Source organism: Pteropus vampyrus, unplaced genomic scaffold (assembly GCF_000151845.1).
Source record: "Pteropus vampyrus isolate Shadow unplaced genomic scaffold, Pvam_2.0 Scaffold11, whole genome shotgun sequence".
Classification (NCBI taxonomy): Eukaryota; Metazoa; Chordata; class Mammalia; order Chiroptera; family Pteropodidae; genus Pteropus; species Pteropus vampyrus.
Window position 1 is genome coordinate 5,145,326 of NW_011888792.1, and position 10,823 is coordinate 5,156,148.

Consider the following 10,823-nt stretch of genomic DNA (forward strand, 5'->3'; position numbering starts at 1 on the left):
CAAAGCCATGGACAAGATGTCAGAATGTATTTCTCTATGAATATCATAAATTCATTTCACATCACTTCTCAGTGCTCATAGCTGGCAGAGTGCCATTTTGAATTTGAACATGGACTCTAATCTTCTGTACAAATATATATATTAGTGACTGATGGTCACTTTATGTTAATTAACTTATTTGCCTCTAATAAATTTGCTTCAAACCATTCTCTGATGCTAGATATTAAAAGAAATTGAAATTCTCAAACTATTAAACTGATGATTGCCTTCTGATAACACCTATTTTTGGATTGGAAGTTAAGATGTGATTAATGAAGACAGCAGTTTATGACTTCATGTCATTAATAGCTGGAACTAATGGCAATTTCATGTCCCTGATGCTTTGATCAGTAAAATATATTAGAAATACAAAAAACTTTAAAAAGTCAGATGATAAGATATATTTTTGAGAGATGTGAAGCTACTTTTCAAAAACATAATTTATGAATAGTTTCCCCTTTATGTTAGTCTAACCTATTTAATGGTGGAAGAGCAAATAATTTCATATAGACTTATAGTTTTGTTTCTCTTGTTCACTAATTATGTTAGATAGTTTTAAATCCACTGAAAAGAGTATTATAGGTTATATATTTTACACTGTTCTTTCTACAGTAAAACTTTGTCCTCTTAAATCTTGCTATAATTATTTAAAACAGTTCTCTATATGCACTATTTTTGTTCATCATTTCTTAATCCTATGATTATCAAGTTTTAATCAATTGTATTATCACATTTTTTCTGATTGTGGCTTGTTGCCATCAGCATACCATGTTTTTGAAGACTATTTTTGTCATGTCATATTCTAAGGCACTCTTTAGAATCTGGCATTCTTTTTAAAGTCCATTTTTGTTGAAATGACTGAGAGCTTCAGAACCTGTCTCTTATGAAGGTCACAAACAATTTTAATGAACAAGATATGGCATGGAGGCCATACATGACTTGTCTTGAAGCTTACTGATGGCACACCATAATTTACTAGAGTTTATTTGAGTGGCTTGGGTGTGCTAAAGACAATTTATGAATACCTTCCCATTGCCCCTTGTCTTTTCCAGTGCATACTAATTATTGCATTCCCTGTCTTCACAGTATCCAATGCATATTATGTGCTTATTATCTTCCCCAAATTTGGGGTATATATTGTTGAAAGTAGAAATTGGTCTAAATTGAGTTAAAACACTAATAGTTAAAATGCATATTATTAATTTTTCTTTTATGAAACAATTGTATTTTAACAAAAACCTCTAGAACATTTTCAGAAAGTAGTGCCTGATAGGTAAATTCTAGTCACTGTACTAAGGCTACAGAAAGAGAAAAAGATTAATAATAATAAATAACAACTTCTACTTATGTATTACTCCGTGGTAAGCATTTATTTGTATTATACAATTATTCTTCAACATTTCCCTATCATAGAATATTACTTCTGGAAAAAAATAGCCCCTAATACAAATTTATAATATATTAGAGAAAGCTTTCAATAAAGATTAAATTATGCTCTTATATAAAATGTAGAAACAAGAGTTTGCTATTAAGGCCAAAAAAATGCATTGCATTTTTATTTCAATATTCTAATCATTAAAGTTTTTCAGAAAACATGGTTTCTGTTTATTATTTCATCTTGAGATTACATCCTAAAAAGCTTTAGTTTAAACTTTAAGCTTTAAGTTGGTATAATTCGGTCTATAAACTTAGTAACGTTAGGCCTTGTTATAGTGACAGTGCATTATAAGCCTATCGTGCATTTTCTTGTGGCATGAGTATTTTTTCTTAAAGAATCATGCTATTTCAAAAGTGTAACACTCTGTTTTTTAACACTGGCATACTAACATCTCATCACTATTGTTTCTTTAAGTTTACATGTAACACATGGAAATGGATTGTTTTGTTTGTATGTTTGTTTGTTTTGTTTTGTTTTCGGTGGAGAGGGACTGGATAAGGAAAACATCTATAAATATCACCAAAGGGAAAGTAAGAGAAATGTGAAGCTCTTTGAGCAGTCAAAGCATTGATCATCTATAAGAGTTCAGCTCCACTGTTGACTTCCAAAGCTTTGAGTAGGTCAGGCAACAGGACAGCAGGCTCTGTGATTAATGTTGTATAAGTGCAGTCTGCAATTTTTAAGATATTCATTTTGCTGATAGGTATATTTTCAAAGGTAGAACTGTGGCTCTGAATTCAATAAACATTTACCTGAATTAAAAATACTAAATTCAAAATGGTTTGCTTTAACATTTAATGGTGTTTTCATCTAAGAAATATTTATTGAACATCCACCATGCATAGTATACTAAAGAAAGAAATATAACAAAGAAAAACTTCAGCCAATTGATTTTCTTTATAGTAGGAATATAAACACAAAATTGTTAATAAGTTCATTTTAAGGTAGAACAGGAACAGGACAAGAAAAAAAAGTAAATAAATACCTTTGGTATATAGAAAAATATTTCAGAAACTATGATTTTAGTTCAAGTATTCCAGTCAAACATTAGTTGGTTAAAATTAGATAATTTAAATCTATTACCATTTTGCATTGAGAAGAGGAATAACAGTATATATAAAGGGAAATATGGGTAGGTGTGAATAGCATCTGTATTTCTGCAAAGACATACAGAAAATAAAGGGAATCTGGGTAGGTGTGAATAGCATCTGTATTTCTGCAAAGACTTAGTATGCCACATAAGAAGCAAGCGAGGTAGATCCAGGACTCCTAGGAGCAAGACAGCCCAAATGCAATAAGAAATTCAGTTGAGCAGTTATGCATAATAAATGCCATACTGGTTTAGTTCCACCTAGCCCAGCAGCCAATTTTAGTAGCTGTTTCCTCCCTAAAGATGTCTTAATTCTTGGAACTTGAAAATATGTTACATACTTGGCAAGTGAGGGTCAAAGAGATGATATATAAACTCAGCAAGGGGGTGATGAGCCAAAGAATACAGAAGGCCTCTAGAAGCTGGAAAAGGCAAGGAAAGAAATTCTCACCTAAATAGTCTCTAGAAAGAAGTAAAGTTGGCTGACACTTTACTCAGCCCAGTGGGATACATATCGAACTTCTGACCTACAGAACTGTAAGATAATAAACTTGTGGTTGTTTTAAGCCATTGAGTTTGTAGTAATTAGTTATAGAAGCCATAGAAAATTAATACACTCCACTGATAATTTCATAGGTAAGCATGAAGTTTTTCCAAAATGAGTAGGCCTAGCATTACCAGGTGTGACTTCTTATTTTTCAAAATAAATTTTTATGGACTCCTCACTTAATATATTAATTTAACATTTCTTGTTGAAAAGTATATAATAAGCAAAAAATATCTAAATCAGTATGTCTTTTATTTATTATTCACCCCATCACATACAGAGCTTTGAATAAGACAGGCACTTATTTATTTGGTCAACAGTGATGCTAAATGTGCAGGTTGACTTGCACTTTGACTCCTGTCAATAATCTAATGAGACGTCAGTGGCAATAGCCCACAAAATGTCAAAAAGATGTCTCGCTAACGTGAAATTCAGGGTTTTAGAAGATTGGAGATATCAGAAAAACATCATCTTGTGGCTCCATCATTTATATATAATAGGTTTTAAAAGGCTGTAGCAGTGGGTTCAAGTTAGGAGAGATTGATCATGAGACCTTCACAACTGTCAAAGAATTAGTAGTAGACTATATAGGGAAAGTTTATTCCTGTACTTGATGATTCTGGTTTATTTATTGAGCAATTATTATTTGTCAGCCAATTAATATATCCTGAATGTTTTTATGTTAACTATAGTCTAGTACATTTATGTAGTTTTTATTCATCACTCACATATATGTATTATGCAATTTCTTTAGAATCTGCAGCTCCAACTCTACTCCTTAATCTTCACAAAAAATATATATATATTATGAGTAAATCCCCAGGATATTGCATTTTGAATTTCATTGGAAGTAGATGCTGATAACGGGAATTATTTGGGAGCACTCTTGGGATCAGCACTGGGAAAGAGAAGGAAGGAGGATTGGTCAAGAGAAGTTTACTTGTGATACACTTGTGAAACTTCCCAAAGAAGACCTTCACTCATTCTGGAACTCTGGAGCTGAAATGAGCTTCAGAATTGTTTCACATTAAGGTATAGTAGTCTGGTGTTTTAACCTCCACGTTGATCAAATTTTAGATACAGGCTGCCCATGGAAGGAGGCATGATTTTGGACAGTACATAATTTTTAGCCAAAGTAATCTCCAAGGACAGGAAGCTAAGGGTCATCTTTTGGCCACACTCTCAGTACAGAGGGAAATAATTCCCTCATTCATTGGATAGAATCTGGTAGTACATAGCAGTATCCATCTCCAAGGGGTAAAGCTAAAGTAGAGTGGCACCAAAACATGGAGTTATTTAAACAACTAATCTTTCTGCATCTATAAATTAAGAAATTCAGAAATTTCACAATATCTGGATACCCATTTCTGCTCACATAATCTTTGATTTTTTTTCTTGATTTTTGAATTTTATTATCTAAAATATTAGCAAGATTGGAAATGCTACCCCTACCCACCATGCTCAATGTTATTTTCTCTTAATTCCACTTTGGTAAAGTTGTCAATAAAATTAAACTTGATTTTACTTTCCTCTGAATATTAAAATCACATTTCTATTACCACAGTTTAAACTGAAAATCAGCCAATGATTATTTAATAAAGCAAACTGTTTAATGAAAATTCCCTACAAACAATTTCTAATATAGAATGAAGTACATTCTAAAATAATTTGTTTAGGGTAAAACATTTCATATTTCTCAAAAATAAACTAACGGATTACATGAATACAATTGGCACCATATCTTCTTGTTTGCTCTAAGAAAACATATTCTTTTAAAGCAGACTGGCATATGAATGATCCTCAAGAAGCCCAGGAAATTTAGATTTTCTCTTGCAGTTTCCTTTTCTTTCTCCCTTACTCATATTTGACTGAAAGTGAATTTGCTGATTTTTTCATTATTCTGAAGCTTCAGTTCAACCAATGATAAGTAGTTGCTTAATTTGCTGTCAGCTTTAACTAACCTCAACTGTGACAAAGCATGCATACAGGACTACTGAATCAGAATAGCTGTCATCTGGAGTAATGGTGCTCCTTTATTATGTTACAGATGGTCTACACATAAGTAAACACATGATATCTCAATATTTGGTACAAATAAGGTTAGAGTATTTCTATAATGAAGTCTCCTACTTGGCCAAAAGACTAATAATATTCATATTCATTAATTTATTATTAATATTAATGCATTCAGTCAATATATATGAATCTTTCCCCTCATGGGAGGTTATTGCAATAACATAAAATATGATGGTGGCTTGGACTAGACTAAGGCTAGAAGATAAAGGTTATGGGCTGGATTTGGAGTATGGAAGATTATGACATATTTAGTAGTGGTCATTCAAATATATTAAATTTACATTTAAAAAAATTGAATGAGTAGAAAAATGCAGCTTTAACATGAATAAATATGTATTATTTATAATGCTGAGCCTATAAAAATTGGAAAATGCTTCCAAAATGCGAAATTCTAACATTAAAAACATTAAAACACACAACCTTAGATATACTACAGTTTAATTTTTTCTAGATTTCTTCAGTTTTGTATTTTTGTTAATGCAAAAATGGTACCCTAACTCTTCTGTATGAAATTTAAACGCACGGTAGTAGAAAAGGTGAAACTGCCTTGGATATCGAAGGAATTACATTTCTAAAGTTGTCATAGACTCACATCTGTATTTTAGAACATAGGTTACCTTCTTTTCAATGTGATTTTTCTCATTTCTTTGTTTACTGATAACAGACATTTTGAAAGAAACCTGTTTGCTTCTCTAATATCTCAGTACTTGTATAATATTCTTCAACTCTCTTTCCTTGTTTATTTTCATTTCCTCTCCACATCTCACCATTTTTAGTCCAGTAAACTACTATACTTCTCTTGCAGTCCTTATTGCTTAAATTTTCATCATGTACATTTGTTTACTTTCCCTTTAAGGAAGTACGCCAGGGTAAAGATATGAAGACATTGGTGAATTGGCAAAAGCTGGCAAGATGCAAAGATTACAACATGAAGACTCACATAATTTTTTCGCAGGACATTTTGTCCTTCCAAAATGTCCATGGTCCATTTGATCCTTGCCAAAAGATCCTTGATATTTGGTCCTGTTCAAAACAACCATGGAGACATTCGGACCATAGTTCATACAAATCCCACTCTTCTGTAAGATCCAAACTCCAACCTATTTACTTAACCTCATGTGCCATAACCAGATAGGCTGACAAGGAAGGGAGGGTTATTATTGGCAATACAGACACAACACAATTATTGGATCGATAAAACATGCTAGTATTTTTATGGGTTAATCCAATCAACTAAAAGTATAAATAAACTTTTAGGCTATTTGAACCTAGTATATTTTCTAAGTATGGATGTTTTTGACAGGACCAAATGCCAAGAACCATTTGGCATAGGCAAAATATGTTCATGGATGTTTATGACAGGACCTATTATCACGGAGGTAACGTTATTCTATTGATAAATAAAGAACTGAGTCACAGAGAGGTTTGACAAAAGTCATTATTTTTATAAGTGATATGACTGGGATGAATTCAGAGAGCCTGGGGTCAGAATCTCTGCACTTAATCACTGTGCTTCAGAGGACTGTGATCATTGCATTAATCCTATTGCATTACAATCATTTGTTTATTGTCTTTCTCTTCTATCAGTTTCTTGAGGACAATAAACTCATTTTTGTGCAAATAAGTGCCTACCATAGTAGTTACTTCCCAATCAGTATAATATAATAGTTTGCTGAACAAAATTACATTTTAAACAACTGTTAATTATCTCTTGTCTTTTGTGCAATTCGTGATAAATGTACTCAATTTTTGAAGGGTCAAAGGAAGGAATTAAAAGTAAGAAGAAAGAGGGAAGGAGGGAAGAAAGACTAATTCCACTGTATTGGGGAAATATAATCTCCCAATTCAGAAATCATCTCCTCAATGATAGTAGAGAAAGAAAACACATTTATTATTGAATAAGCATTAAACCAAAATGTGATGCCCATCACAGGCAATCCAATAAGAGATTATAAAGACAAAAAAGTCATCCTTTTATATAGCCAGGCTGCTACAATCCATACATACATGTTTTCAAGATGGGCAAATAGTTCTTCAGTAAAGATTTGATACCACCATTTATCACACATGGTATGTCCTAACGTCCTTAGGTAATTGAATTATGTTAGCTAATTAGCTTTATTTAGAGAAAACATACATTTTTCATATCTTTATGACAAGAAGTAGTTTTGCAACTTGGAGCAAGGCATCCACCAAAGTTAGGCTCCTACCCTCCCGCAGAAACAGGGAGACCGGGGCATTATGTCCCTTGATGTTTTTATATCTCAGAGATGGCACCAAGGTTCTCGAGAAAGACATACTAGGTCATAAAACTGACAAAATGCCAATCTAGTCTTCAGCAGTATTAATGTATACTTCAAAAAGAAGAGAAAGCACTTAACTAAAATGAGTGCTCAAAGAAGAAAGCGGGGAGGGAAATCTCCTGGCTTATTTCCGACAGGGATAATTAAGCCTCTCATTTTTTAATTTTAATTTGTATTTGTCCTTACAAGTAGAGTGACTTAAAAAATAAAAAAAAAATAATAACAATAAATAAATAAATAATAAATAGCAGATCAGAGGAAATGTGGTATGTTGGGAAGAACACTGAAATGTTCTAGGACCAGATTTGTTATTTAAAAGTCTTTTCCTTGGAAAAAGCATTTAACTTCTGTGGGATTCCACTTTGCGTCTGTAATGTAAGTGAGTTGCACTGAATAATCTCTATAGCCACTTTTGAATATATTCTTCTATTTCAAAATAATGAAAAATTTGAGGGTTTAGTGTAGATGACAGGTGTTATTTTTTACATCTACACTTGTTTGGACTTTAATTACTGTGATCTCTCTAATACATAATCGATGACTGTCATTGAACACCTACAGATCTCTAAATCACAAGAAAATTAGAATCACTTTGTCTCTATTATACACCTAACACATATATTTAAAAAGTTTTGTGAACCTGAGTAAGTATGTATTGAAAGAAAGGACAACTCGCTTTCATATTATGAAATACTTTAACAATGAATAATGGACAACGAAGGAAGCTCTTTCTGATTACTTTTCTTGTTTGTTTTTTTGGGGAGGTGGTAGTAGGGGGTTTGTTTGTTTGTTTTCTGTAGAGACTAATTCTAGATTGGTGGCCTTGTATGGACTGCCATTTTCAGAGTCATGAGAACTTACAAATATTATTTCTCTGCACTATGAACATGTTTAAGGGGTGATGAAACTTTTTTCCCCCCTTCTGTTCCTCAATAAAGAAAATTCTGTAGGAACAATGAATACTAAAAACGATAAAATACTTTTTAAAAAAAAAATTTAGAACAGTCTTCTTAACGCTGTTTTCTTTGTAGATAAAATCTCGATAGCCAATATAAGTGAAAACCTTTAAGGTCTCTGCTAAATAAATGTTTGAAGGAAAAAAGAAAACACTATTATTTATAAGATAAATCTCTGAGAAAAATAATATAATTGACTGCCTGTGCCCCCTAGTGTTTGAGAGGCTTTGCTTCTGAGCTTAATTCCCCAAATTGTAGGACAAATCCTAAAGAAGTAATGTACACAAAACTATGTAAATAGTAAATCTATACACTCTTTGGGAGCTAATACATTGTGAAAGGTTTGTGTCAGTGTTTTTGAGTGTTTTGGTGCTACAAACTCCATAAGGCAAATTCAGAGCAAAGGTTATTCCACCTATAGAACACTCTGAAAATGCAGACAAATATTTTAAATATTTGGTCCCATAAGGAATGATAGTAATGATTAAAAAATAGAATTTTTCTTTCAAAGCTATCTTAAACCCTTTCCCCAAAAATAACCACAATGGTTTCATTGCATTTTTAATGAATAGTGATGACAATTTTAGCTTTGTTTTTCATTGAATACAACCAAGCTCTTCTGCTTTTATATGAGCCATACTGAACAAAGTTGCATCATGCCATATTTTTTCTATACGTATGCTCTTATTACATGTATTGCTATTTTTATCTGCCTTCCTTAACACTCTAACCTCAATTTTGGCCTCCTTGCCACCATTCTACTCCAATCTCAAAGGCTTCCTGGAGACTACTGAGTAGGCTCTTGTTTTAGGGACACAATTCACCAGATGACTCTGCATGTATAACACCTCTAACTCTTTGATATCTTTGTCAACTATCATGTTCTCAATGAGGCTTAATGACCAATTTATTAAAGTTACAAACACCTCTTCTGCTGCAAAGTAAGAATCATTATTTCATTTTATTGGTATAAATATGTATATATAAAATAAATTTTACTATTTTAACCATTTTTAAGTGTGCAATTCAATGGCATTAATTACATTCATAAAATTGTACAACTATCGTTACTATTTCCAAAACTTTTCATCAGCCCAAACAGAAACTTTGTAAACACTGAGCAATTACTCCCCATTCCCTTCTCCCTCTAGGCCCCTGGAACTCTAATCTAATTTCTGAGTCAATCAATTTGCCTGTTCTAGATATTTATATATTTGGAATCATATAATATTTGTCTTTTAGTGTTTGGCTTATTTCATTTAGCATGTTTTCAAGGTTCATCCATGTTGTAGAATGTATCAGAACATCTCTCTTTATGGCTGAATAATATTGTATTGTATGAAATTTTTGTTTATGTATTGATCTGATGAACACTTGGGTTGTTTACATCTTTTAGCTATTTTGAAGAATGCTGACATGAACATTTTCAGTTATTTTGGGTATAAACTTAGAATTGAATAGAATTGAATAGAATTGTTGGGTCATATAGTAATTCTGTGTTTACAAGAAATGCCAAATTGTTTTCCTCAGTGAATGTACCATTTTATATTTCTACCAGCAATTTGCAAGGTTCAGATTTTCTACATCCTTTCCTGCATTTCTTATTTCCTGTTTTTGTTTATTTTTAATGTTCTTTCTAGTAGATGTGAAATGGTATCTAATTGTAGTTTTGATTTGCATTTCTCACTGACTAATGATGTTGAGCACCTTTTCATTTACTTATTGTTCATTTGTATATATTCTTTAGATAAATGTTTATTAGTGCTCACTTCAGGAGCGCATACTTAAATTGGAACAATACAGAGAAGATTAGCATGGCCCCTGTGTAAGGATGACACACAAATTCGTGAAGCAGTTCATAAATAAATAAATAAATAAATATTAAAGTTCTTTGCTCAATTTATGAACTAGTTTGTTTGTCTTTTATTGTTTAGTTGTAGAAGTTCTTTTCAAATTCAAGGTATGTGACTTGCAAGTATTTTTTCCAATTCTGTTGGTTGTCTTTCACTTTCTTGATTTTTTTTTTTTTTGATGCTGTTTTAAATCAGGGTTTTCTAGAGAACAAAACCAATAGGATATGTATGAATTTATCTATCTATAGATGGATTAGATAGATAGAAAGATAGGTAGGTAGATAGATTCTATTAATCTATGTAAAAAAGGCTGTTGGAATTTTGGTAGGGATTGTTTTGAATCTGTAGATATTATCTATCATCTTAACCATTATTTTATTTTATATTATATTTTATTTATTTTATTTTATTTTATTTTATTCTATTTTATTTTATAACGCCTACAGCACCCAGTATTCCTAGGTGTTCTCCCATCCAAGTACGAACTAGGCCTGACCCTGCTTAGCTTCTGAGATCAGACG

The 10,823-nt window shown here is 32.0% G+C and overlaps 1 non-coding gene across 1 annotated transcript; it reads left to right on the forward strand.

The window, feature by feature from the left end:
- The first annotated feature begins 10,212 nt into the window (after positions 1–10,212).
- Positions 10,213–10,315, forward strand: LOC111732141. The gene has a single exon (XR_002777439.1). It is a non-coding gene; the product is annotated as a U6 spliceosomal RNA (small nuclear RNA).
- Positions 10,316–10,823: the final 508 nt, after the last annotated feature.